The 14,378-nt window shown below is 31.2% G+C and overlaps 1 pseudogene; it reads left to right on the forward strand.

The window, feature by feature from the left end:
- Positions 1-13,109: 13,109 nt before the first annotated feature.
- LOC143630040 (pentatricopeptide repeat-containing protein At1g33350 pseudogene) lies at positions 13,110-14,174 on the forward strand (annotated as a pseudogene).
- The last annotated feature ends 204 nt before the right edge of the window (positions 14,175-14,378 follow it).

Genomic DNA, 14,378 nt, shown 5'->3' on the forward strand with positions numbered 1-14,378 from the left:
TACTTTTGTTTATAAAGATTTAGGGATATAATCCCATGCAAATATTCACAGACTTGTTTTATAAAAAATTGGACGTATTCACCTTTTTTCTCGTTTGGTTTCTTTCACTTGTTTGTATAGCCTTGTTACCTCGGACCTATAGTACGAGAATAACGTTTTATAAGTACTAGATCAACGATCTAGCTTCAGACCTTTAGTCTGATTGCATAACCTTTACCTTGACATTTTGTCTCTTTATAAATATAAGGACCTCTAGTCCTCTCTTTTGTTAATCATTTATAAACTTTTGTTTCTTCTTCGTGAAGAAACGTTTATTTCAAATTTCTTTTATTATAAGAAATATTTAATAAATTCTTTATATATAATAAAGAAATATTATTTTATCTATAATCTTGACTTTATGAAATCTATTTCCACTTTATAAAATCAAGGTACAGGCTATATCCCTGACTAGGGTTTAAGTCATTTATAATATAATAATCGGGCAGAACCCCTACCTTGAACGGCTTAATATCAGGTATGCCTAAGCTTTACTTGGACAATACTTCTATTTGGTGGAAAGTCGAGAGAGTATTTAGGTAGGGTTGTGGCACACATTTCGAGGTAAAACTTGTCGGGATATCAACATATAGGGGTCGTGGCACGTTTTTCGAGGTTAAGTATGTGTTTTGGAGTGTGTGAGGATGGATTGAAAAATCCCCATGGCAGATCTATTTATAGAAATTTTTCTGCAACTTCGCGTATGGCGAAGCTGCTTCGCCTATCGCGAAGATGCACTAGCCTTAGTGAGTCGCCACGTAGGCTTGCCACGTGTCGCCACGTGTCCTGCATCTTCGCGTATCGCGAAGATGCAACTCAGATTCTTCACGTATCGCGAAGATGCAAAACTTCAATTCGGTTCATTTATGGTCCCTGATCTTTTGGTAACTTGCCATATCTTGATTTCGTCTTATCATCCAAAAATACAAAGGCGGCTCTTAGCGATTCGAGCGTGCAAAGCGCGCCACATTGCGCCCATTGCCCTTCACCCGTGCCCGTGCGTGTGCGTGTCGGGTGCTTCGCACCCTCCGCTAGGACTAAGGAGAATGGTTGGCCACATAAGAACACTATCATGTAATGTTCTCTCCTTATAAAATGCTTTATATTTTCTCCTTCCTCTGATGTGGGATGGAGTCTCCTTACTCCATTCCTTAATATAAGCTTATTTCATTATTTACCTTTTTTACCCATTACTTATACCATGAATATTTTTAGTCCTTTAACTTTATTATTTGTCAAAATTTGTCCAAAATTTTCGTGATGTTACACCCTTTGGGCCCATTTTGGCCCAAGTTGCTGAATTGTAAGCCCAAACGTGAAAACCCAAGTCCAAATTTATTTTGGATTCGTTTTTTGGCGCGAAAAATATATCGGATGCGTCAAAAAGTGCCAAAACGAGTGTTTTTCGGCTATTTTTGTGTAAATTTATAAAAACATATTATACGTTTGTAAAATTCGAAAATATTTTCACGGATCGCTTAAAACATTTCAATTAAGTGTCTGGTAAGACTTTTTCGGCTTAACGGAGGATACAATGCTTGGTTTGTAACTATGTTTCGCGTTTAAATCAATAGCGAGTAGTTAAACGTGCATGTTTTCATTTAACTTGTTTACTATCGAACTAAGGCCATAATACTAATATATTAGCTTATATTAATCGTATATCACTTATAGATGCACCCCCGGGATATCTGGGTCATAACCAGACCCGTTCGGTTAATCGTTCGTTCGTTACGTAATAAGCGTTTAATCGTCAAATCGGTAACTGTATAATAGGGTGTACCTGGCTTTATCTCAATTGTCACATGTAAAAGAGGTGGTATACATGTGTACAGACACATATATAGAGAAGTATTCGATAAAAAACCAGAGTAGTGAATACGTTTAGCAAATCCCTATATCATCTTTGATTTCCCTTGTCATATTTCTATCATATACATTATATTAGTATTGTTACATAGTAATATATACTATATGTTTATGCATGATGTATAAACTAGGAGCCAGATTTATTATTATTATTATTATTATTATTATTATTATTATTATTATTATTATTATTTTGGATAATGGGTATATGCTTTGTAGACAAATTACAAATAAACAATTTTAATTATTCATTAATTTGTTAATGTTCATTGCCCTATTTTGTTTGTTACCATTGCTTGGGACACTTATAACTTGAATATTATTTAAAGAGTCCTTTTTAAGATGAGAAATTTGGAACCATTGTAAAGAAATGAAAGGAAAATAGAAAACATATACACGTGTCTCTAAATTTTTTTGATTACAGGAAATAGAAATAAATGAAGAAAAAAAAAACTTTTAATAACTTTCTCTCCTAACTTTCTTTCAAGATAAAGTATTTGGAGATAGTAATATTTCTTTGTACGTTCTAATTCCCTTCAAAAGTCTTTAAATTCCTTCTGTTTTTCTCACTGAATTCTGAAACAAGAAGTTAAATTATCTTTTTTTTTTCCTCACTTTCTTTCTTTTTCCTCCTTTGTTTCCTTTCTCTCTTTTTCGTTTATTAAACTTAAGAACACAACTTAAAGAGATTTATTGAAAGGTGATACAAATTTACCAACCAATTTTAGTTGCTAAATCTATTAACAATGCAAATTTTCTGGTAGTCCATATAGATCTATAGATTGCAGGAACCTAAATTTTTCTTACTTTAGACAAGGATTCAACCTTCATATGCATTTCATTTAGAAATATCTTGTGAGTTGTGACTTTACCTACTTTTAAGTCTTAATTAGTCATTGTCACACCAAAAAAAAAATCAATACGCTAATAGTTAAACAGGTTGAATAAAACAAAGATGTTATTGTTGATCTATATTTTTTTCAAGTACAAGAAAGTTCATATTTTATGCATGCCTTACAAGTTTAATAAAAAAATAATTTAAATTGTAGAGCATTCTTATTAAATATCCAAATTTTCAGATGAAAAAGAAAAATACCAATAAAGTACCCGGCCCTTCTTCTATGCCACCCTCCCACTATTAGAAAACCGTAAAATCACTAACGGAAAATATCCGCAAGAGACGACCATCAAAAACTCACTCACGGATTATTGATAGACACGTCAAAATCCATGTTAATATAAGCTGTTGGTGAGTTATGATGATTTGATACCCGTCAGTGTAAAGAAACAACTAATGTCTCATGGCAGACTATTTTAGATTTGATTCCCAATCATTTGTCCGCTGCAACGGTTCATCCGTCGAAAACTTTACAATTTCCAACAATACAAAGTTGCTCGCAAATGGTTAACTTTCCATAAATCGCTAGATTTTGTCTCGTGAAGATTTCAACAATAATTTTGTCTATATAGACCACACTAATTTCTTTTTAAATTGCAAATGGAATGTTGGTTTGATTTCCTAATCGTTTCTGTTCCCCGCCCAAGCCTCCATTTTTATAACCTCGTTGTTGATTAAAATTTTGGAATTGATAGTCTCGAAATTAAAATATCACTTATTTATATGTACAGTCGATGTGGTCTTAAAGTGCTCGTTTTTGTGTGTGATCTACCCATTAATGCACGGTAGATCACCTAGGTAAACAGAGTTGAATAGTCCATCACCGAATGTTTTCTTCTTGTTTGTCTGAGGTGACCCCAATGACGCGTGGCGAGTCATTAACTACCTAAACAAAGTGTGGTGTCTCGATCCATAAATAGAGCCATACACTTGCAAATGCACTGACGACTAAAATCTTTGCTTAAATAAATCCCTGCATTAATTGTGGTTTTGAAAAATTATGTAGAAGATGAACTTGTCATATCACAGATTCAAATGTTGTAATTTATCTGTACCATTTTGAAATTCAATCTAATTTGACATATAAAGTTATATATATATATGCATGATGACGACGGGCATTGGTGTAGTTTGTCTTTATGTGAGCTATACATATACTGATATACATCCACATATTACATACATATACACATTATCACACATATACATACATATAAATATGTATGATATGGTTATGTTAAACTGTTACTTGATTTTAATTTGTGTATGTGTATGTATGTATGCATGGATGCATGTATGTCGATAATCTATGTATGTATGATATGATTGAAGTTATTTTCTATAGCCGAGCCTATAAATGTAGTATATAGGTTTTTTAAAGCTAGTACTCACTCAACGAGACTTGCTTATTGTATGCACATCAGGTTGACATGTCAACTAAGGTAGGAATAAGGATTGATTTGCATTTGGATCGGTTTATCCGGGCTGAAGACTAACATCCATAGTAGTCAAACTTTAGTTGTTTAATTTCGAATTCAAGAAAATGTTATTGTACCGGTTTCCATGTTTGACTTTGTATGAGATAGTTAAGTTTCTTTTATGTTGATGTTTGAGATTTAAGAATTGTATTGCACGTATAAACTCAACCTCTGAGAAACCTTAAATCTAATATTTTTTCCAAGTTATTGATTAGTGATAGAAGAACAAAATGGCGTTACATTTTTATAAATAGTGGTGACTAAATCTATAATTCTTAAAAATATGATCAAAACTAGAGATGAGCTTTTTTTCCTGAATACCGATATCGTATCGGTACCGTACCATTACCGTACCGACCGATCATTAGCGATACCGGTATCGGTACTTTGCGGTAAAAATCGGTGTTGGTACCGAATTTATATAAGATATGTTTAGAGATTTTTTAAGGATCCTTGATTGAATTTTAAAAAGTATCACTAATTGTATTTATCTATTTTAAGGGAATTTTAATCAGAGTATCTAATTATCTATATTTCATTCGTAATTAATATTTCAAACCTTAGTTTTTTTTTCTTGAAAAGCAACGAATTACACAGTTAAAGCATTATCATTCAAGATTTCAAAACACCAGCTAGCTTAAAGATGAAAGAACAATCTAAAGAGATTTATATAAGTGTTGCCACTTTGTAATTTTTTTATCACAAGAGCAAAAAAAAATTCAATAAATTAACAATAATCAATGAGTAATAAAAATGGGAAGTTTTGACCCACGCAATACATCTAAAAATGGTTTTACTTTGTGTTGCAAAAAGAAATAAAACGCTAGTTTGGATTACTGAAGAAAGATAAAATGTTAAAGCGGTATCGAAGCGGTAAATTACCGAAATACCGGTACCGTGTCGGTACCGAACTGATCTATTCGGTACGGTATTCGGTACCCATTTTTTCTCAAATTCGGTATTGGTACTTTCGGTATTGGTACAGGTACAATACCGATCTAATCCCTAATCAAAACTGTGCAAGCATATCACACAGGCCATCCATATATATGTTGAACTTTTTATTTATAAACCAACTCACATTAAAGAAATAACTGATATTTGTGTCTCCTTTATAAATAAAAGTTCAATAAATGAATCTTGGTGATTGTTAGATTAAGATTTTATGGATGGAAATTCAATTACTTAACATCTAAAATCTAAATACTCAAAATAAAGTAATATTAAAGTGTTTTTTATAATTGTATGTGAAAGTTAAACTTATAAGTTATAACCACTCAACTTAAGATACCCGGTGTAATAAAAATGGTACAATTTGTAGGTTGTTAACCTATATACATCTGCTAAATGGACACATGCCACATTTTGTAGGTCGTTCAGTGTTGTGACCATATCAAATCCTATACTCAAGGTATTCAACTTTAATAAAATGAGTTGAAGTTTCAAATTGAATATAATGGCAGCTAATAACTCATTTCAAGATAACATCGAAGAACCGGATGTATATGAAACTAAATACATCTGCTAAATGAAGTTAAAAACTCCGCCAGACAGAAAGCTAAAGACTAGGTTTGCAAAACTTACATCAATATCTAAAGCTAAAACCTTTTAACAAATATTATATCAAAGTTGCCATAAGTTTAATAAAATCTCCCAATTTATATTTTCTTTTTATTTTTTGCTTACAATTAATTATTTGAGTAAATTAGCACTGTCATGCAATATCAATTTAAAATGATGACATTATTGTACATGTACTACATAAATGAAGGCATTTTACCGTCGATACAACTATACCCGTAGGCCATAAACTCCATATATCATGGTCACATCAACTAAAGTCAAACAAACTTAGTGGAAGGATTGAAGGAATATGACAAAGAACTTTAAATTTCTAGAACATGGCTTTTTTTATTAATTGATAGTTTTCAAATGAATTATGAAGCAATATATATAGATTTGGTTTTATGATGTCTAAAAAAGAGTGTATAAAGAATTATGGGATGTTAATGAGTAATCAACGTTTAAGATAAATGGAGCTGGACATAAAGATTAAATCTGGTAATAAACTCATTTGCTAACTTTCTTTTTCGTGTTTCATCAATTTTTTTTAACTTAAATTATGTTTTTATACTTTAATTAAAGAAAACCTATACCGTATAATCGGGATTTTTTATATCTTATTTGAGTATATATAGTATTTTACTTTTTATTGTTTTCAACTAGGTGTGTATAAGTTGAACGATACATCATGATTGTTCAACAGTATATCGTAGTTTATGATTTTTTAACCCAACTTTTTATTTTATTAAAAAAAAATAGAGGCCTTTACCATCCCTTTTGATCCATAGTACTCGACAACACATGGTGACTTCCTATGTTGGTACACCAAAGCAGCAACAATTACTAATATTTTAAGCTAATTATGTGAACAAATGATACAATTAAGAAATAATTAAACAACTGTATAATCAAAGAGTTGGTCAAGATTGCAAAATATTTGACTTATCTTTTATTTATCTATATGTTTTCGTATTTTCATATATAAAAGATGATGCACTGTAATTTATTGTAGTTTTATAAATTATTATGCAAATCAAAAAATTAATGTAAAATAATGAGTAGATACTATCTGTGAGGGAGAAAAAGGTTTTGATCAAAATGAAAAAAATATAAATACTCTATAGATAATAATTTGGATAAATTTTATTATAAGTAAACGTTAACACTATACAAACGTGTTAATAAGACCATCTCTAATAGCATGTCTCTTGAACACTATTGACCGACGTGGAGGCATTTGTAAGAGCATGATTGGAGGAGGGTGCTCACGAAATGGTGAAGAGCGCTTTCGTTCTAACAAGGTGTGAGCGAGAGGGAGGAACCGGGCCTAAATCCATTTAGGTCAATGGAAAAAAAGCAAAGATCGGATAAAAATGTACAATTTCACCACCTAGGTACAAGAGAGAGGCCGTATCGGTGTAACCTCCTATGAAAGGGTTGGTGGACGCTTACCAACTTTAGTTATATTTATTTATTTATTTATGAAATTGAATGAAACAAACAAAAAAGTAATTTGAAAGCTGGTGTTCACCTGAGTGGGACCCAATAGTAGGCCCCAATGGTGACCTGTCAAACCCAACATTTTCCAACCTGTACATGATATTCCCACGTGGCTTTGCTGGTGGTTAACTAACAGCAAACGCGCCACTAAAAGAAGAAATGATTATCATATTATATGTTTCAACGTCATTTGTTTTTTTTATTCTGTCACCGGCTTTTATTCCTCGTATTACGAGAGTTATTTTATTTTATTTGTTTCCAATATTTATATATTAGTTTGAGACCTGTGTATTGCATGGGTAATTGATAAAAATTTTAAATTTAACCATTAAGTGAAATATAGTTAATAAAATGATTATATATTGTTAATACAATTACAATTTACATTAAAATTACAGAAATTACATAATTAAAATTACACAAATATGTTATAAATGAGTAAAACCTTTCTTGTATACTACATTTGTGATTGTATTGGTCGGTATAAATTGTTTATCAAAAATCAAAATTTTTAGTTCATGTCTGCTTGTAACTCTTGATAAGGTAACATATAGGTCTGCTTATAATCTCTGAGACAAATAAGGTTCTTCAAGTACATACCAACCCTAGATAAATAATAATGTATCCATGAAACTAACAAAAAAAAAATTTATGCACATAAAATATTATATCTTTTAATCAATTAATATGATGTCATTTGATATCATCTACTCATGTTTATCAAAAAAACATGATTTAAAAATCAGATTACCTGAACGTTGTTGATATAATCATCCTTAGAATCTTTAGAATTTATGATAAATTTGTTGACATTAATATTCTGTGTATAACAAATTTTTAATTGATTTTATATTTTACAATTAACAATTATATAATCAAGCAACATATAAAATTGAAAAACTATAACAAAATGATTTGTTTTATTTCATATGAATTGTAATTGCTAGGAAAATGACAAAAACATACTAACCTTAAAGCCATATTCAAATAACAGTGAGTTAGTATAATATTAGAAGATTTAAAGTTGCATAAAGTGAAGATAATTATTTTTATTTGCAGTAGTTGAAAGTATTATATTAGAAATGCTTAAATTTGAATATAATTTCGTGTTATTAGTTAATATTATGGGAAGTTGTTGAAATATTTTAATCGACACACACACACATATGTGTGTATATATATATATATATAGTGAGGTTAGAATAAGAAGTGAAGTGTGTCTAAAAAGTGTAGGAAGTGATCCGGTGCGTTGAATTGTATGATCTAATGGATAAGATTCGTTGTAGTGTTTTTTCAAGGTGTGTTTTACTTTTATAAATGTTTTATAACACTCTAGTGGCACAATCGTCCAGTGTGTTATATTATATATGAAAACATTATCAATCCATAATTATCATTTTTAATCCAAATTTAAAACACAACACCAAGAACATCACAAGGTATATTATAGTGTGTTTTAAATCAAAATTTAAAAACAACACCAAATTTTAATCCAAACTGAAGACACAACACCAAGAACATCAAGAACTAAAACACACTAGCTCGAACATTATAACCAACATTAATGAACCAAAAGTATAAAATATAACATATAAAACATGTTATTCTTTCCTGGAGAAGTCTTCTCATAACATCTAGTAAATTAATTTTTTGAATCATATTAGCTTGCAACAAAATTACAAAACTCGACCTCGTCACCAATTACGATATCACCACGCCCATTAACTTCGGTCTTCACCGTATCAAAGATCGCCCCATACGTACATACAAAGCATAATAACAATTAAGTAATCAAACAAACCTAGTTGATCAGAAATCATTAATAACAAACATCTGGAAAATCTTTATTATCCACTGAATCACTAGGCAGGCCGAGTTCTGAGTGTAGATCTAGGATACGGCACAACTTTAGCATTCAGATCTGATGGTTTCGCATTTTTTTCCCCTTGCCTTTAACCGAGCCCCACAATGATTATGGACAAAATATGATGATGATTGATGTTGAAAGACATTAATGGTGCGTAATTGTGTACACGGATGAGAGTTGTTTTGGGGGACGGTGGCTGAAAAAGAAAATATTTAAGGATGATGGTGGAGAGAATAAACCTTATTTGTGTAATTAATTCATGAACTCATTCCAAAAATAACAAAACGAATATAGACTAAAATACCCTTGCGTGTTATATTCAATCCATTGGTCCAGATCTTTTCCTACACTTCTCACAAAAGTTTGTCTTTTTATTCTAACCTTCATATATATATATATATATGTGTGTGTGTGTGTAGGGTAAGGTTAAAATAAAAACCCACTTAAGTTGTTAAAACTTTAGAAACTCGTTATTAACCACATATTTTTAATTAAAGTTTAAATCTTGTGGTCCACAATTAAAGTGAATAAAAAATGTAAATATAAATATAACTTTTTTTCTCTCCTGAAAACATATATAAAAATTAGTAAAAAAATGTTAAAAAATAGCAAAACAAATTTTTTTTTTGTTTTCGATGTTTTGTATTAAATGTTACAACATATGTTACGTGTGTAACAAAAAAAAACGATGTTACGTAGGGTTTTCACGGGTTTTCACAACTCAAGTGAGTTTTCATTCTATACTTCCCCTATATATATATATATAAATTAATAACTTATAGAAAAAAAAGAAGCAAAAATTTGAGATTTTATGGAAGCATGGTAAATGACTTTTAACTAGATTAACATTTTTTTTTAAATTAATGTGAAAATGAAATATTCCTTGAAATGTAACAAGAAGCATGATTAAGTTATAAATAATAAAAAATAAAAATAATAAATATTTCTATTAAGTTACATCTTAATAAGTGTAAATCCTAATGAATTTTTATAACATATTTTAATAATAAATATTATTATTAAATTCTATATAAATTCTATATATAGCTTTATTATTTTAAATATAAACCGTAATAAACACTTTAATTATGTACGAACCAGCATGTACACTAACGTAAACTCAATTCGTTGTATTTGTATAAAAATTAAATTAATAAGTTAATATAATATTGAAATTACGTAAATAATTAATGAATACATTATTCTAGGTTTCAATATCATAAATAATTTTGGAAAGCGAAAATAGTGGAATGGGATTGAAGCAGATTTTTTGGTTTAAAATTTGAATGTTTTAATTAAGTAGTTTGTCTTATAAGACATATTAAATTAACTATATTTAAATGTAAAAAAAGTATAAATCAAGTCATAAAATATATGTTTATGAAGCATTTTAGTCTGAACTATAAAAGAAAATATTGACAACTAAATATTGATCTTCTTATTGCTAAAATATTTTATACTACACAAAAAAAGTCATATACATACAGGGTTAATTACTTAAATTCATATGTACCCTTACAAAATGACAGATAGTTCATATAGTAAATCGTTATACATATAGATTATAGTTATAATATTCAACTTCAATGATTTAATGCTAAACACCAAGATATATATAATAGGCATTCTCTATATTTGCAATATTTATATAAAATGTTTAGAGAAAATTAAGAAAATACACATTTTTTTGAATTCAAATGCATATGAGAAAATTATTAAATCCAAATTTGAAACCAATCTTATATAAAAAATTATGCACTGCTGCTCGAATCCCAGTTTAAAAACAATTTGTAGCTTACCATACAAATCCAAATTCTTCGACAATGATGCATCTTTATTTTCTTTATTTGCCTATTTAAGGGGTAATCTGGGTTTGATGAGACCCATACCTATGAATTCGGGTTCAAATGAATGGGAAGCCTCTATTTACAAATAAAGCAATCTGTTGGCTTGAGAGGAGATAGGGAAAATCAGAGAGCTTTTAAAGTTTTCGTTTGTATATATTTTAACTGCTTTATCCCCCGTATTACGGGTTTGTTCTACACTATTCGTTTATAATATTTATATATTTTTTAGGATTTTAATTTTATTTAATGTAAGAAAGTTAATAATATACTTAGGGTTTGATATTGAAAGGGTTTCACAAATAAATTAGATGTTATAATCCGATTTAAAGATATCTGGGTTTGGTGAGACCCATGACCCGCTTATTATTATTTTTCTATAAAATTATTGTTTCTTAATTATAAATAATATCTTTAAAAAAATTAGATATTAATTTTTGGCATATCCCTATTTTATAGGATTTTCATGCAAATATTTTGTGAGATTAATTTTTAATATAATAAGATGTTATAACTCGTTTAATGGCTATTTGGGTTTGGTGAGACCCATATCCGGGAATTCAGATCAAATGCTAAAAAGCCTCTGTTTACAAATAAATCAATCTGAAGGCTCGAAAAAATGTTGTAGGTTTCGTTTATATATATTTAAGATATTTACTTCTCATTTGTCACCACTAAATCTCATTAACAGAAGTAAATAAACTATTTTAAAGGAAATTATAATCTTCATACTTATTATGCTTAAGCTACCATTCTAAGTTGTCTTTTTTTATTATTATTTGTTCACACCATTTATTATTGTATGTGACAGCATCCATAATCCATTTTATTATTTATTAGGCCAGTGTCTGTGTGTCCATCTTCAGAGTTCAGGGTTGGGCCCAGACCGGTATTTTGGTGGGCTGCAATGCGGGCTAGAGCGTCATAGGTTGCAACTGCAATAACGGGTCGTAAGTGTGGAACATCAATCATGAATTGGTGGGTTGCAAGTCTGAAAGTGCTGTTCAATTGTGGGCCGGAACCCGATCCGGTACAACCTTTATTGAAACATAAAACGAATTCTAAAATCAGGATAGTTTCTGTAAAATATTTTTCTTTGAAATGAGAACACATTTTTGTGTATGTTTTCTAAAAGTTACTTCCAATCACAAATATTAGAGGTGGAGTGAGATTGTTTAGTAAAAAGAAAACACTTCTAATTATAATGATTCTGTACTCTCATTATCATAAGATATAAGATAAAAGAAGTTAAATCCTAAATCACTTATTTACAGCCACTTTGTTAAGATAACAGCAAAACACAAAGACAAAGTGAAGAAATTGATAGGATTTGAATACCCTTTCATTTTTATTACTCTCTGAATAATGATCAATAGCGATTACATGTTTAAATAAAACACTCAAAAAATATGGACTAGAATACATTCCTGATACTTAAGGAACTCCAATTAATTAAAATAAATCTTAAGTTAAAAATCACAAACGCCCAACTTGCCTAGAAGTATTTGCAGTTGTTTAGCTGTCAACGCTTTGGTGAATAAGTCGGCTACTTGCTAAGAAGAGTTCCCATAAGAGCCGACGCATCCATTAAATTCACTCTATATTCGGCTTCAAAGGAAGACCGTGATACAATAGATTGTTTATGGGGGGTCGGAATTGATTCATTTTACTTGCCATTACTGTATCAATCTCCATACACCCTAACACCCTTAGACGGTTAGACATGGTTCATGGTTTAAAGGCCCGCGGTTTGATAGCAGAAGACATGGTTCGTGGTTTACTCTATCAATCACCATTGAAATGGAGTCAATCCATCAAAAACTCATCTTCCACGCTCAAATCCGTACAAATCTACACACAAATGCACCGTCAATCCATCCCAGTTGACAGCTTCACCATCCTTTACACCCTTACAGCATCCACCCATTTACACAACCTCCCTCTTCTTCGTCACCTCCATGCCCAAATTATCAAACTCGGGTTCACTTCTAACGTTTACATCATGTCATTTCTACTCCACAACTACTCGAACGCGTGTTTCATCGACGCATGCTGTTCGATGAAATGCCTGAGAGAACAACAATCACTTGGAATACCATGATCACTGGCTTCTCGAGATCAGGGAATGTGGACAAGGCACGGTCGTTGTTCGATGAAATGCCTCTCAGGAATATCGTGTCTTGGTCTGCGATGATTGCAGCCTATGTCAACATGGGCTACAGGAATAAGGGACTTGCACTCTTTCGCAAGATGTTAACATATGGATAGCTAAAACCTGATGAATTTACTTTGTGTGCTGTCTTAGGAGGCTATACACACATGGGTACGGTTTAATATAGATATACGATTATTATAATTGCATTCTAGTTACAACATTCGGATATATTAAACTCAGTTTATTTTACAAGTACGGTCGGATTTGCTTTGGGAAAGTCCATTCACGGGTTTATGGTAAGGAATCAATAGAATATAAACGTCCAACTTGGCACCACATTAGTCGACACGCATGCAAAATGTGGATCCTTAAAAACTGCTACGTTTGTCTTTGACATGATGCGAGATACAAACGTCATTACTTGGACTGCATTGATATGTGGGGCGGGACAACATGGCTACATTAACGAAGCTAGAACTTTATTCGATAGGATGCGAAAAGTAGGAGTCAAACCCAACGAGTTGACTTTCATGGGCATCTTAAATGCTTCTGTGCATGCAGGTTTGGTTGAAGAGGTACTCGGGTACTTTAAAATGATAGAAAAGTATGGTTTGAAACAGAATATTCATCATATGGTTGTATGGTTGATTTGTTTGGTAAGGCGGGAAAGTTAGAAGATGCATATGAGGTTATTATGAGAATGGAAACAGAGGCTAATATTAATGTTTTGGGGTTTTTTCTTAATTCTTGTAAGGTGCAAAATAACTTTAAGACGGCGGAAAGGGTGATTAATAGAGTAGTGGATATGCTGAGTCCTGAAAAGAATGGAGGTGTTTATAGTCTTATTGCTGATTTGTTTGTTATGGGTGAGAGGTGGGATGATGCAGAAAGGATTAGGAGGTTAATGGTTGTTCAGAATGTTAGGAAAGCAAGAGGTGCTAGCTTTGTTAACAATGGCTAATGGCTCATTTGATGTTATAGTTTTGTGTTTGAATTACCCAAACGCAGGTTGCAACCCCGTGGTGACATTTTTGTCGCTATGAGCCCTGTGGTGGCACCTTTTTTTTTCAATTTTGGTTTTGGTCAGATCCCCGTTAGTTTGTTCCGTTCAGAGGGGCAAATCCGTCTATTTGCTCCATCTCCCATTCCCGCCGATATTAACCCC

The sequence above is a fragment of the Bidens hawaiensis genome, unplaced genomic scaffold (assembly GCF_021521415.1).
Source record: "Bidens hawaiensis isolate Kalapana, Puna unplaced genomic scaffold, B.hawaiensis_p1.1 tig00005523_1, whole genome shotgun sequence".
In the NCBI taxonomy this organism is placed as follows: Eukaryota; Viridiplantae; Streptophyta; class Magnoliopsida; order Asterales; family Asteraceae; genus Bidens; species Bidens hawaiensis.